At 39.3% G+C, this 16109-nt stretch overlaps 1 protein-coding gene across 1 annotated transcript in view; it reads right to left on the bottom strand.

Annotated features, from left to right (window-relative positions):
* The window catches only part of LIN28B (lin-28 homolog B), an 89651-nt gene that overhangs the window by 26696 nt on the left and 46846 nt on the right, over positions 1-16109 (bottom strand). The window lies entirely within an intron of this gene.

Below are 16109 nucleotides of genomic sequence, written 5' to 3'. Positions count from 1 at the left end.
TTTAGAAGCATCCAGTCATGCAGCCTCTTAGCTACCAGTGGCTGCAATAAACTAAACTGGGTTACAAAGCCAGGATTTGCCACGTTACATGACTACCTGTACCAAGCTTACCTGGTGGAAGTTTGGAATAGAAGGTGAGCATCACTGTCAGCATAAGAAAGAAGTGCTAATCAGTTCCTGTCAGTTTTACCTTGCAACTATAAAAATGTTTGGTTCATTGTTTTTTTTATTTTTTTGGGTTTTTTTTTTGTTTTTTTTTGTTTTTTTTTTAATCAATGAGGTCATCAACATGTACATCTCATTCTGAAGTGATCTCTTATTAAGTCATCTTCCTTTTGATACCCACTTTCTTCAATACAGCTGAGGCAACCTTTCATAAATCTATTGTATATTCATTTATGCGTATACTATATATGTGTACACAACACATATACACAACAGATTTAATAAAATTTTTTTTGGCTCTTCACAATTAGAGTCAATCTTCTGTAAAATGCATCTTAACATTACACTAAAGACTATTATTAATCTGGCAAATTCAAAAGCTTTCAAATTTGACTCATTCATATTTTTATGCAAAAATTAAGCAAGAAATGTGGGTTATTAAGAAATTGAGATATAACAGCTTAGATATTTAAGATATACTTCTAAGTATTTTATGGATAGCTATCACCTAAAGTATCTCATAGACATTCACGTTCACCTGGCAGTTGGGAACAACTATAACCACTACTTACAAAGAAAACCAACATGTGTATTTGCTGGCTTCTCATTCAAATTAGCAGCTAGTAACAGATGAGGAACACAAAACCCAGTAGTCCATTCAACAAAAAAGGCCACCAATAATCCAGGTTTCTGAAACTCTCCGAACTCAACTGCATTACTACAAAAGGTATTTTCTGATGAGTTCTTGTTTTGAAAAGGCGGGGGGCAGTGCAGGCTAAACCCTAGAAAGCAAAGCAGAAGAAATCATCTCTTTATGGCAGTTCATGGTAAGGAAGTGACTCAGCTGAGGCAAATTACAGAGCCCATTTGGAGACACTGATTCTGAGAGCACTGGGGGCTGCAGTCAGAAATCTGGCACAGCTGTACTGCCAAAAAATTTCAACCTTCAGAAGCACATAAGCCTGAAAATACTACTTGCAGTAATTCTAACCAGTTTTGTCTAGCCCTGCAGCAATTTTTTGTTGTGAAAGAACATGTGAGGGAACTGAGGATATATTCTCTACCTACTCCTCACACAGATCAAGCAAAACCAAAGCAGGGTTTCATCATACAAAGTCAAATATAATTTCTAATTCATTCAAAAATTGTATTATAACTTATTTCAGTTTTGAATTACCCCAGCCGCAAACTCAGCAAGCAGTCCACTCTGCTTTGCAAGCTGCTGCACGGAAAACTTGGAGGCAGTTCTTCCTACATTCAGAACTAATGCAACAGTAACTAAGGGATGAAAAACTCCAGCACCCTGCTCTGCACTAAAGTGCTTTTTGATCCATAGATCTCAAGTATCTATAGACTACTTTTAAAGGGTGGGCAAAAGATAGCTAAGAAAAGCAGGCTTGTGGACAGGATGTTCAAATCGTCAAACATCATGAAACAAGAGGATACCCACATCCAACACAAATCTTGGGGAGCAGGTCTTCCAGATTAAAAAAATGTGTGTATCGCTGCTCTTCAAATAGCCAAGAATCACAATTACTATTGTAATTACAAACAGCAGTGATTTTAAGTATTGTACGGACTAAGAAGGAAAACAGTTCTGCATTGAAGACTTTACTATCTAAACAGACAGAACAGAGGGAAGGTACAGAAAGGGCTTAGGCAAACAAGAAAGTTACCTTAAGTCATGTCAGGCACACTATCTTTGTAGTTGCTTAGCTTTTTTCCTTTATTAATTAACAAGTCCTCTGTTCCTTCACAATGATTCACGTGTTCTCGCAAGTGGGTAACCAAAGCTGTTCTGTAAAACAGAATTAGCTCTCCATCCATCAATCCTACCGATTTATTTAACCACAGAGAGGGCTGGCAAGCAAGAATCACAAAATGGCTGATCAGAAGCTACCCCATTTTATCCCAAGAATTCAAGTGGGGAACAGATCTCCAAGACACAACAGCCTTCAGGGTTGGTCCTGCCCCTTCAAATGCTCCCTGTTTCCCTTATGCCTGTGGTACTCCCGGGGATGCGGGCCACAGTCAGCTGTGGCAGTACCGCTGGGGATGCGGGGCACACCGGTTCACGGCAGTACTGCCGGGGATGCAGCGCACACTGGTTCACGGCAGTACCGCCGGGGATGCAGGGCACACTGGCTCACGGCAGTACCGCCGGGGATGCAGGGCACAGCCGGCCCTGGCAGCCCTTCCAGCTGGCAGAGCTTCTCCGGCCATCCCAGTGAAATGGCAGGAAGGAAACAAAGCAGTGGCTGTGTCTGTGGGAACGGTCCACGGGCTGCTGCAGTCCACAACAGCTCCTCCTGCTTTCCCTCCCTTCTTTTCCTTCCATGAAGGGGGAAGAAATGATGGGGATCATTTTGCTCAATTTCCCCTCAGGTGCAAGTCAGGGCTAAAAGCTGCAAAAAGGTTTTAGCCTTCAGAGGAATAGTTTGGAAAGTTACAAGCTTGCAAAGGGGTTTAAATCTCATACCCTTCACTATCAAAGGAACAATAATAACATATGGAAGTTAGACTGAGGCTTACAGATGGCTGTCTGCTTGAGTTTAGCTGTATTTTATAGTACTTTAATTTAATTAGTAGCCATACCTATAGGAGAAGTACCATAATCCATGCACTGTTAGTCAGAGGCTGAGCTGTGAGATATCCATAACTTCTTATTTCCTGCTAGGTGTGTTTGCATGCTGAAAACACTAGTCTGGCTTTTGCATGTGATACTGAAACCACCTTTATGTGCACTTTAAACAAGCAAGACACAAACGTGATTGCTTACACAAATCCTTGAACTTGCATAATTTTCAGTGTGGAAAGATGTCTTTTTCTAGATGGTATCATCTTTGAAATCGATTCTACAGATAAAAGATGAAGTCCTCATTCTTCTAAAAACACCTACTAATGAATTTCAACCTATGACAGACAAGAACAAACAGATAGCGCTGTGTTTTCTTGTAAATCAACTTATAATCTATGAAAGAACATTCCTTGGTGACAAGTTTGCATTGGAAAGGAATTCACATTTGAGAAGCTGTAACAAAAAGAGAGGCTTACAAATGTTTTTAAGCATCACAGTCAGGAAATTTTAATATGGGAATATTTTTTCCCATGTACTGACAGCACCTGTATTGTTCAGTGAGAGCAAGGTATCTTCAGCAGACCACAAGCAAGATTCAGGTTCCACAACACTTACTATTGCTGTTTGTAAGAAACAGAGCTAATTAAGTGCATACAGACTGTACGATCAGATTATGAATTATTATCCTAAAAAATGTTACACAAAAGCATTTAGTATACAAAATACATAGTGCATTTATACTGAACAGGCATTATGTTTCTACAATTAAAAAAATTCTTCAGTGTTAATATCCTCAAATAATATAAATTGCTTGCATCAACAAACACAGTACAATTAGCTTGTTACCCTTAAACTGAGTTTAAAATAAGCAAATTGTTTGATGACTTTGATGTTTTCCACCCAAAATGTGCTGGCTAATTTTTCCATTCCAGTTCCCATTCCAGTCTTTTAACTGCCTTAATCTCCTGCCCTCAGATGTTGACCTCCTAAGAACAGAGGTCATAGGTTAGCACAGACAGACCTCAAAAGATCTGGACTATCAATTCATGCCTGAAAGATTTCTCTTCCACAAAAGAACCACTAAAAAAGCAAATTCCAAAATCCAGCTCCACAGGCTGCATAAAGTATAAACTTGTTGATATGTTACATTCAAAAATATTCTAAAAAGATTGGATCTAAACAGTATGAATTAATTTCTGTAGAATACAAAAATAAATAAAACCAATGGCATCGACATGGAATAATGACTGAACTTCAAAGATAAAAAAGGAAAGCTCTAGACAGGAGAGAATTAAGAGTTGGCATCTTTAACCACAGATATGTATGTTTCAAATGTTTCTAATCTCTAAATTTGAAAGTAGCATTTTTCCACACCAGGCATTTTTAAACATGATTTGTTTTCTTGTAAGGGTGAAAGTACGAGATTAGCTAACTCAGAAAATGAAGCAGCACCCGTTTATAGAAATTTTACTGATTACTAGTGAGACTACTACCTCATTTTCTTGCCATAATCAGCCATACAACAGATTCCTTGCTGCTTGTTTGGTCAATGAGCGTACAGCTCTCATTAAAAAAATGCCAGATGTTTCTTTTCTAAGCACAAATGAAATGTATAGATTGTAAAGGAGAAAGATAACTTCATGACGCTCCACTGAGTTAGAAATACAGGGATAACAAGAATGAACCATTTGATAAAATTATTTCTGAGCTCCAAGTAAAATTTGTACATTACACAACGTACATAAGGAAAAAAATTCTAAAAGTGAAGTGACTAATGACAGTCCCACATTTAACAACATAAAATCCCATTGAACTATTTAACAAAAAGTAAATTAAAACACTCCGTGGATTCTTTTTTGACTTAGAAAACTAAAGTGCTTAGCACAATTTAAGTAATTATTAAAAGGAGATGTAGGCACATAGTCCTAGCAATTATTATGTGAGCAGCTAACCATGATTCTCAAAAAATATATCAAAGCACAAAAACATGGAAAAATGAGCTTGATCAACAGGATGTTAAAGATTTTTCATATACTTACTAGAAAGAAGTGATTTACAACAACTAACTCAGGAAAAAGAATGTAAATAAATTTAAATCTTTAAAAAGGTAAATAAATAGGCTTACATCTGAGCTATATACAATTTCTAATCCTATTGCCAACTACTGATGATTCCCTCCCATTGATGAAAGAAGTAACACTGCATAATTTTATAGAACAACTCGTCTCATTATGCAGACACAGACTGACACACTCTATTGTTTTGTTTTACATTATTAGTTTAGCACAACAAAAAGGAAGAGGTACTAATTTTAAACACGAGCAAATCTGAAGCTGAATTTGAAACATTGAACTATTTCAGCTTTTTATATTGGTCAAAAGATATCCATTTGTCATTGAGGAAATCAAAGCATTCTGGTTAAACTTTGATGCAAAGGCTGTTGCAACATTAATTGCAGACAATGAAATAAGAGCACTCTGTAGTTTGCTATTGTTTTCAGAGCTGTCTGACGTAAATTAAATGCTTAGTATTTAAACTGTCCAACAGCTAAAAGAGTAAAACTCCAAGTAACTTCTAGGCTAAAGAAAGCCATTCAGCACAAGACCAGTGCAATTTAAATCAATTTTTATACTTTCAGCTATTCATTGTAAAAGCTCTAGTGCCAGCAGACTCAACACCAATAAGATTATAAATGAACAGAGATCAAAGAAAAGAAATTGTTTAGCTCAGTCCCATATTTCATAGTGACCCTTCACAACTCTTTCCTCCTTCACCATTCCACGGGTCTGTTACTGAGCAAACCCAGCTCCCTCTACTCCATCAATAACGCTGGCCTCGGCTCACTATTCCTCCAGCTCGGCCACCTTTATTGTCTCTTGCACCTGTATGTGCAACTTCTTCCGTGAAACCAGTCTCTTCATCATCATCCTACAACGTCACAGTACAGTTTCAAAGAAAAACCAGTCCAAATCCCCAAGCCTAGTTGCTAGTCAGAGGAGTGCTCAGGCTAACTTCTACCCGTTACCTACAAATTCAGCATTCAAAAGAGAACGCAACAATCTACACTGTAGTAACAGCCTGCGAATCAACATGTGAGTTCTCCTACACGGCTTTTTCTCATTTGCTGCACAAAATATAAGATAGTTATCGTATACTTCCTTTTTAGCCTACTCAATTCAATGCTTAGACTCACCACTAAATCCAGCTAAATCCTGAACACAATACAGAAGTACTGACTTTGGGGCTCTCACTAAGATCTCTTCGTACATAACAAATATTAATTACTTTGCAATGGCTCTATGAAACTGTGTGGTTTAATTGGTCTCAATGAAATACATAGGATTCTGGAGCACAAGAAAAAAGCTAAAATAATTTTCCAGAGGAGCCTTACTCTAGGTGCCCTATTTGAAATATTAGCACCCATAGAGCACTTACTGTTTTATAGCACCTGATATGTTTAGGGCAAAGCTCAAACTGAGCAACTCTTACAGCTGGGAGCATTTGGTGGTTCTGCAAAACAAACTCCAGATGTGTCACGTTTGTCACCTGGTAAACGAGGAACACGCAATAAGCAAAGTACTGCAAAAAGTCCCATTTCATATCAACCCTCCCAGATCTGCTAGAATCACCTCAGTCTTCACAGGGCTGCAAAGCAGGACCTTACATCCCACCTACACTTCAGGTCCTTGTGCATTAGCTCTTGACTTGCAGCAACATTTCAAAACGGAGGAAACTGATTCAGTCCCTGGTTGTGCCTGAGAGGATTCAGGCTTCTCTGCACTCCCTGAAGAGTGCCTGAACTACCAGCTTTGAGGTGATCATTTGGAGATTGGGAAAACTCTGTGCTTCTCATACCGACATCATTTTTAACGGTCTGTCCTCCCCTCCCCAAGCCCTTCTCTTCCCTCTCCTTCCTCATCTCCCGTGTTTGTGTTTTCACATTTGTGCTCCTTCCTAATCTTCTCCCTATCCACTGTCCTTGAAATATCTTCCTGTCACCCTGCCTGAGGGATCGCGTACATCACAGGGCCATTTCTATTTAGGCTCCACTGTCTCTTCCCTGAGCAGCTTCCCATAGCCAGAAGAAGCAACTGCAAAGTCCCACTCAGTCCTGCTACTTCTGGATGGAGGATGCCACATCGCTATGCAGGGGTGGCTTAAACGGGTACTTTTTTTCCCAAATAAACTACCTTTCCTGGTGTAAATATGCCCTTAAACCCACGATTTCTTTCAGGACATAGCCTGTGTCTTACTACCTGCTTAAGAAGTGCTCTAGCACACTGCAGGTGCACTTGGGGGGTGTGGAGTGTGCACAGTGGGAATAGCAGTAGCATGCCTGCACCACCACTACAGAGATGACTATCTCTGTGACACATTCCTCTTATATAATGAGCTGCTGAGCTTCTTGACAAAATAAGATATTAAAGTAAATTCAGATTTTCAAATGATTCATATTTAAGTAGGTTTGATCTTTAAGTGTCAAGGACAGAAACATGAAGCCACAGCTAATAAAAGAAAGAGCTGTAGTGATTTGGAATTATATTACTGCACAGACTTTATTAATTTGAAGTTAAAGGGCTCCAGAACATTTATTCCTTCTGAAGAGCTTCAGATTCATCAACAGCAATAAATCAAAGGCAACATTTTGGGAATATCTGATTTAGCAGCTATGCTATAATTCAGTTTTCTCCAACTTTCAAGTTCTTGGTATCTTTTTCAACAGGCCAAGATATATGGATCTGGAATCACCATTATAATATTTCCTTAGTGTTATATATTTATTATGTGCTTTGAGTATGTTTGCTAGGTGATGCTGGAGTGCAACACATCAAGAAAAGCAAGGAAATGCAACTGTTTTCCTAAAATAAAGAGGATTTGGGTTTTAATTATTCACACTGAATATTTTTGTAGTAAAATATAGCACAGACTGTGTGCATCTATTTAAGAGACAGTTCATCCTGTCAGCAGTTCTGTTCCCGGTTCATTGATAGCTATAGCACATCACATGAGCAAAAAGCAGCACAGTCTGTAGTCAGGGTCAACATCAACTTGAAAGAAATTTCCACGATCGGGGAAATATTTTCAAATAATCCCCTCTTCTCTACTACTTTCAAAGCACGGGCTTAAGTATTTATTGAGTTGGGCCCTGAAAATGTATGCACATTTTTGTTTATTCTTGTCTCCTTCAAAGTAGTATATTAGTATAGTAGTAAGAAATTAAACAGCAAGGGATAAATTTGAATTAAGAAAGAAGATGCCAGTTATATTAGGAAAATTTTTAGAAACAGAAATGGTGTTTTGTAAATTACTTACTAAAATACTTTTAACATACACTCTACTGAAGTTATGCATAATCTCTTAAATTGAGCGAAGTTCTCAATTCTTTCTTACTTCTAAATTCCTTCAGATATGGGGAATCATTACACCATAGCAAAGGCCTGAATATATGCTGGTACTTTACTGTAAATGAGAGAGAGCTCATCCCTTGATGAGAGGGTGAAACACTCAGAAAACATGAGAAGACATCCGATTAAAGAAGAATATTCTGCATTCCAAAACCAGTGTATTTACTTAAGAAACCCATCTGCTGTGCAGGGACAGCTTTACTCTACATGAGGCTGCATAAAACGACACCTTCCTACTCACTTCATCTGTTCCTTGTACATTTTCAGAATTGTATCTACTTACTTTAGCATCAAATTTGGATTTATTATAAACACTATGAAAAATTTGGGGCCTATCTCTTCTTAACTGTACACGCATATAAACAGATACCAAAGACAACTTTATTCAGGCTCTACTCTCTTCTTAATACAAGCTTGTAATGAAGAAAATTACGCTTGGATATCACTTAGTGGTATCACTGCCACCAGTTTCCCAGGTCTTGCTTTAGCACAGAAATTTGCATTCACTTGAAGCACATGAATAGCCTTATCAGAAGGCACATCTGATGGAAAGGAAGCACATGGTTTTGTGTGTTTTGTTGATTTGTACACCTAAGTGCAAAGCCCAATTCCCGCCCGCACCTGAGCGAGCAGGCTGAAACACCGCATGGTCTTGCAAATTCAACAGCAACGCAGGATCCGAAAAAAGCCCTTACTTTCAAGTTGCCTTGTGATGAAATTGGTAGTTAAATCATGCAAAACTAGAAAACGGCCTTTCAAATGAACGAGGAATTGCCTGTATTACCACCCAGCACATTACAGTGTGCTGGGGTACCCCCAAAATAACTCTAACTGACCTCGGTTTCAGAAGCACTGCAGCTGTTAAGGGATCAGATTAAGCTTTGTAGCCTGCATCTAACTATGGGCACTTGGATCTGCAAATTAAACAATGTTCTCTACATTTAAAATTTGGAATGGGATTTCTTCCATGTCTTCTGAAAGATAAAACCTTTTTTTCTAACAATATACATATTGTTATGCACAACTGTAACCATTTCTATACCTAGCTCCAACATTCAAGTACTGATCTTTCAGCTCTGCATCCTGGCTCCTGACTGTTAGACCTATGGAAATAGGCAGGAGGAGAAATCCATTATCTCTTGAGGAAGGCAACTCCTGATGCTGTGGGCTGGATCTGGCGGCAGAAGCTAGGCCAGCCATGGCTTGCTGTCTTCTGAGAGGTGACACTTTCCTGCTTGTGCTCTCACTCTGGGGCACTCACTCTACCGTAGCTCTATACCCGGCATTTCCAGAAGACTGAAGTTTAGCTACACCCTAGGCTGGAGATGAAATCATTCCAAATAGTGTATGGTCCATAGATATTGGGTGCTATACACACCAGTCAGTGGCAGTTGTTTTGTCTTTCCTCCCTTAAACCATCTTCCTTTCACCTTTTCGTGAAGAAAATACTTGGTCTTGGAGATCTGATTCTATTCTCATCAGGCTGCACAGACCAAGTCCTGGAAGCACACCATGTGTTTGGTATGCAGGAAGGCTGTGGCTGCTAAGCTCCCTTAAACACAGATGGATGATGTAGATTTTACCAAGGGCTGTCTAATGAATACATGCAGTAATACTTTTCAGAGGCTTCTAACATAGACTTGGATGGGTCTGCACAAAGACAAGGAAAGATTAACCCGCTGCCCTAGAGATCCATCTCCAAGCCAGCTTGCCAGCTTTCAAGCCTCCGATCCACAGCACCAAGTGGCAGCTATTTTTAAAAGTTACCTATTTTTTAACCATATTAATAAAGCCCTCTAGTTTTATCCCACTCTTGGAAAACCCTGAACTGTTGCTAAACCTTCCAAGAAGTTGTCAGTCAGAAAAAAAGAACAAGCATGGAAAACTTTGTCCCTAATGATTGCAGTCCAGCAAAGACAGAACCTTCTTGAAGTATTGGAGTAGTGCAAAGCTCTCAGGCTTTTTGTTTTTTTGCTGCTGCCTTTTTTTTTTTTTTTTTTTAAATGTAGCAGCATTCTGTTGCTCTTGTGATGAACAGTTCATACTAGTTTAGTGGCTTATTATGGCACAGTCAGCAAATATCAATAATAAGACCATGGAAGAAAGCACATCTCAGAGTGTGTCGATCCCCATTGTCTAAGTGTGCAAATTACTAACTATATAAAACTCTGTACAAATAATCTCAAATTTTACTTGAGGATCCAAGAGGAAGTTGCACCCAGCAACTTGGTACTTAACACATCATCTAATTGCCTTTTGCAGATTAGGTGTTGATACTGAGGAAATGCCTAAACCACCAATTGCCAGAGATGGAAAGCTATAACTCCCTATTTCTTACAGTCTCTCCTTAAACACATGCTCCTGTTGGAAAGAGGATAGTAGGCCAGAGGGACCTCATTTCACATGGCAGTTTTCATGTAAGAGAACAAAACTATGGTGGTCTTTGCAGTGCATTAGCCTAAGAGGGGTCTCAAACATCGCTGGAAAGAGAAACTGAACACCCAACAGAACCACTGTGAAGCAGGAAAAAAGCCAACAGCCAAGAAAATGCTCTACGCTTGAAAAATGGGAAAAGCAAGAATGAAAACTGGAAAGAAAGGAATTCTTACCATCTAAAACCAGGTGAAAGAGTCAGGGAGAAGGAGGAGGTGTTCACGTTTTAATTTCTTAAACACCACCCTTGAGTAACATCCTTTTGCAAGGCTGTATTTATAAGATGTCTGTGTAAAAGCCATGCAACTTCTGCATTACTTCTGTGCCAGCTTCCTCTTTAGAAAATGGCAGAACTGTGAATGCGATCTACCTTGGAGAGGAGTAGGAAAATTCAATCCTTTGACAGTGACATCCTGACACCATTTTGTGCCAAAGGCTACAACTCCCTGAACTTTTTATCTGTTTCTCTGGTCGGCTGGGCACTCTTGCTTTGTCTGCCCCCATTTCACCCTGGTGCTGTTCAGGACCTGCCCGAAGCAGGTCCCCAGGGCTGGCTGAAGGCAGGAGCAGACGTGCCCCCTGCATCATAGCTGTGTGCGGTGACCACCAGCCTGGTTTTGCCTCCCAGCTCTTGCGCGAAGGGACTCTGACAGGCTTTCTCCATCCGCCTCCACCCCATCTGTCTGTTAAGCACGTACGAGCTTCTCCCATTTCAGTACTACTTCAGGGCTTCTCCTTCCCAGCCCGTACCACTCCCATTATCCATGTCCCCTTCAGAAAAATCTGCTTGGCTCGAGCCATAGGAGGCTTTTCTATGAAAATTAAACTATACATTTGAGTGCAATTCAGTCAGTAGAGATGGAGTTGATCTAATCTCAACTTTGAGTTGTGACTCAAAGCTTTGAGAAGTGACTTTGTATCACGTAACTTTGCTCTCCTAAACTAGCTCTCCTAGTCCTGTTAAGTTCAATCCAAATGTCCTCCACAGCACTCCACCATCCTGTCATCTTTGCCTGCATCACACCAGTTCAGTGGCTGTTTGTGCAGATCACGAGCTTTTAAAGAAGACTTTTAAGATTTTCTTATTATAGTCTGACTTCAGATCATCCGCAGAATGTCTCCAGATATTAAAGCACTTTTCTGACTCAGACACAAACTAATTTTAAGTGACAGTTCATCAGGGAAGTATTACGTTATTTAATTACAGTCCCCCTTCCCTAAGTGGCTGTATTTCCACCCAATTGGTGGTTTAGAAATATGTTTTTCTTAATTTTAAAATTATGCTTTTGGCCATGTCCAAGAGTTACTGGTAAACACCATTTATTACATCTTAACACAAAACCACTTCTTTTCTAGTTGTCTCTCCTTCGTAGATGTCTACATTGGAAAAAGGTTTCTGAAGTGTTACATCAATGCTGCAGTGCTCATTACTGTTTAGCCAACTGAGCTAGAAATACACAGCTATTTCACTAGCCATATTCCCAGGACATAATTCACCATCACCCTTTATCCAGTGGCAATGCTTCATTAAGCTCCCTCATTTCCAGCAGCTCCCAACTCCCTCCCTCATAGCTTACTTGCAGGGCTGTGCTATAAACCACGTTAGTGAAAAGTTTAATGTCAAACCCAAAATCTCACAACATACTGCTTATTTATTACATGTTTAAATCCAAACCACTTACTGATACAGGTCACCTGTGCTAGAATGCTTCCCTGCCACAAGTGTGATGTTAGCAGAGGGTAGCATAGGACTGAAATATCATAAATTAGAACCGGGAGATGGAGCTGTACCCTTAATTATTTCTTCCTTGCCCCTTCCTTCTTGCTTTACTTTATTGCTTCCATTTTGGTGTAAATACTTTAAAACCAAAAAAGAAAAAAAAATGTTGTCATCCTCCCCATCCCCCCCAAAACGTTCCATGTGAAGGAAGTGCCAAGCTGAGCAGATTCAGCACTACAGACACTCTGCTGAAAAAGTATCCAACTTTGAGCACCTACTAGGAGTATTTACAGATACTGGATAATACATCTAGGTCCCAAAGATAACTCTAGCTTCTAGTCCTGTGAGCATCATGCATCTTCTTTGTTAATATTGTGCCAAAGGTCTGTAGGTCAAATTTATTTAAATATACCCTGCACTAAAGAAGATTTTTCCAGCTATATAAATTTATAAATATAATCTTAAATAAAAATCACAACTGATAAAATGGTCCTTTACCTGGTTTAATTTTAGGTCACATACAAACAGAGTGTTTGTTTAATTAAAAAAAAAAAAAAAAAAAGGCGCATAATTTTTTTTTCCTTCCTTTTTCCTCCTCCAAACTTCAGTCTGAGATGGTGGGCTAGGTTCTGATTTCATTTATTCTACTCTAAATCAAGATTTCACAGACTTGTCTACAAGTTACTGAGCAGATGATTAAGGTGTGAATTCAGAGTACTTTATCTTTTTCTGCATCAGCTCCCTGAGGTCATTCCTAGAGAGCAGCATACCATGCTTTTGAGTCAGCTCAGTGTCAAAGTTGAGCAAAACACATTGTGTTCGGCATGTGTTAAGAGCTCCTACGAAGGAAGCCGCAACCTGCTGCAGTGTAACACGTTGCAAATTCATCCCCTGGTTTACTTAGGTAAAGACCAGCCCTGCCAGTGCATCTCTGCCATAAAACACCACTTCTGAACCCAGCACCTGTCAGATGCAAATCCCAGCCGAATCTCATTTAGAAACCTCCCCTCTAGCCCACATTACTCTAGACACTGTGAAAAAAATACATACATAAGACACACGGATATTACAATAGCTTAAAGTAAGGTCTGGGAATCTAAAGCCTGCAGGCTGCTTATAGCCACAGCTTCATTTCACATGGACCACAAAAGACTTTCCCTTCCTCATACTGGCATGCACTAACATGCTGGCTGAGAAAGATGCTGAAGTGGCCAATGCACTGGCAACAATTACAAACACTTCCCACCTATGTTATAAAATTAATGTGGCCCACAGTAATGTTGAAGGGGAAATATTATCACAGCAAGGTCCCCACAGCAACAACACTCTGCAAATTACAGAGACTCTGAGTCTATTGTGGAAGCCCCACAAAATCTACCAACAAGCATCAATATTGGTAACCTCAGTGTCATGACTTTTTTTCTCCCTCTCTGTACATATTGCTGCTTTTCCCTTTCTTTTTCCCACCTTTGCTATTTCTAACTCCTTCTGTCAGTCTTTCCTTCTGCCTTAATACACCATTAACAGAGAAATGGGATCCTTGTAAAAGATGCACTGAGGCTGGGCCCTCACACTGTTACACTAATAACATAGAAAAGAGATGAACACAAGAAGTTGGAATTAGCTTTCATAAATGGAGGCAGTTCTCACAGTACAACAGCAATCTTTAAAAAAATTTCCACTACGCATGTTGGAAACGCACTTTTTTTATTGGCTAGGCGTTCAATCAAAACTAATTTTCCTTCAAGGAAAGACACTGCTCCTCACTGAGTGGTAATGTCAATGCTACTTCAAACATTTCAAATTTCAGACTTTTTTGGTGTCTATGACTTAAGCGTAAGACTTTTGAGATAGAAGTGGGTAGATGTTTTTGCCCACATTTTCATATTCAAATTCAATTTAATTTTGAATTTTTCCTTCTTTAAAGGCAAGCAAACGTTAAAGAGTACACTGTCTTATAGATCACCCCTCCACACTGTTTTTCAGGGTATATCTGTTCAATTTTTTCTATGCTTTAGCTATGAAAAAACATCACTGAAAGTAGGATTCATCTCACCTAACTAAATTTAGAGACTTGTAAGGGAAGTATCTACAGCACTGGAGCTAGGGTCCTTTTGTAGCCCCTGAAGAAAAACAGCCACAAGGCAAGATTCATCCCCAATATTTTAGATGCTTCCCTAGGATGAGATGAATTGCACTCTGAAAGTACTGCTTCCTCTGCATTGACTACACTGTGCACTGTAGATATCCATATTTGTTCAAATCCCTGCCTCCTTCAATATGAAGTTTTTCCTGTCTACTTACAACCTGTCCCTTTAAATTTCAAGGGTTTTGAAGCAAGTCTTCCTTCATATACATTCGCAACAAACAGGACAACAGTATCATGACTGCATGACTGTGGCCTTTATTTTCCACCAGAGTATGAACATCAGTAACAATGGTAATGCTAATACCCTAAACAGATTAGTAATTACAGTCCATGGAGAACCAATGGTTTAAATAAGAACTATATTGGAAGCCTAGCTCAAAAAACCCCCAAACAAACAAACAAAAAAACCCCCAAGATTTTTCACAGCCATTGCATGCAACACAGCTCTGAAAGGCCAGATATGGTGAGCAATCAAAAAGAAAGCTTTGTCTGGCTTACAAAGTCTCTCCTTGTTGTGGTTATGGACTCTGATCTGTTACAGCAGCAATAAATTTTGTTCATGGCCTTTAGCTTTTGTAAAGAAGGTGAAAGAGGGACAACTATCATGTTGTCTCCAGTCCTTAATTAAAAAAAAGGAAAAAAAAAGACAGAGGGGGGAAAAAAAAAAAAAGAAGCCTTTTAACAGAGGTGGGGACAAGCGGAGTTCATCTATAGCCAGCAAAGGCTTCCGATCCCTGGGCTACACTGCCTTTCCAGGTGACCCCCTCTTTCCCAAGCTACTCTTTGCTTCAGAATTTGCAATGGAAGAGAGCCACCTCTCAGTCATGCCATACATCAAATGCCGCAGGTAAAACTTGGCTGTTTGGATATTCTTACTAGAATCCTTCACAAACTATGTATTCTTCTTGATCTCAGTCATTACAGCTACTGGGCTGGGCAATGCCATGAGGAAAAACAGAGATTCACCTAAATACAAGAGCTTTTGGGCAGGAAGGCTGTCCTTGGGGAACAAGGTACAGGTGGCTTTGCAGTGAAGAGGATTACAGAATTTCTTCAAGCCATCAGAAGCAGAAAGTAAAGTAAAACAGTGCAAGTCAGACTGCTGCACATATGTATAAAGAAGTGCAGCTCTCAAGACTAACCTGAAATTTGTAAAATACTATTACAACAGTTCTTCAGACCACCAGGCATTAAAACCTTTGGAAACACCTGATACTCTCTTCACTAAGTAAAAATATAATTGATCAAATTATGTACATCTCAACCCTGACTGCACCACCTACACTTTCTTCTGTATAAAACTACTGATGCACAATTTAAAACCTCACTGCACACAATAGTCTCTTTAGCATACACAATACTCACCTAAACATGACATTATTTCACCTGCATTCAGACTGACCTCTCTTCTCAGTCTAATAGCAATATTTTAAAAATACTATTACATTCCTTTGTAGGCTTCCTCTAATTCAATAAATTCTTATGAGGTAAAACCAATCAAGTGGGTGATTTATGTAGTTGTATAGGTACAGCTTAGTAAGTTTAATCAAATTACTAGGCTACATGTAAAAGTCAAATTTACATAGAAGGGTTTCCTTTCACAAATGAATAAATGCTGAAAACATAATTTCAAGAAAAACTTGCAAAGAAAAAAAGGTG

This window comes from Haliaeetus albicilla, chromosome 17 (assembly GCF_947461875.1).
Source record: "Haliaeetus albicilla chromosome 17, bHalAlb1.1, whole genome shotgun sequence".
Lineage (NCBI taxonomy): Eukaryota > Metazoa > Chordata > Aves > Accipitriformes > Accipitridae > Haliaeetus > Haliaeetus albicilla.
Note: the sequence above shows the minus strand (reverse complement) of the source record. Positions and strands in the feature narration are given on the sequence as shown.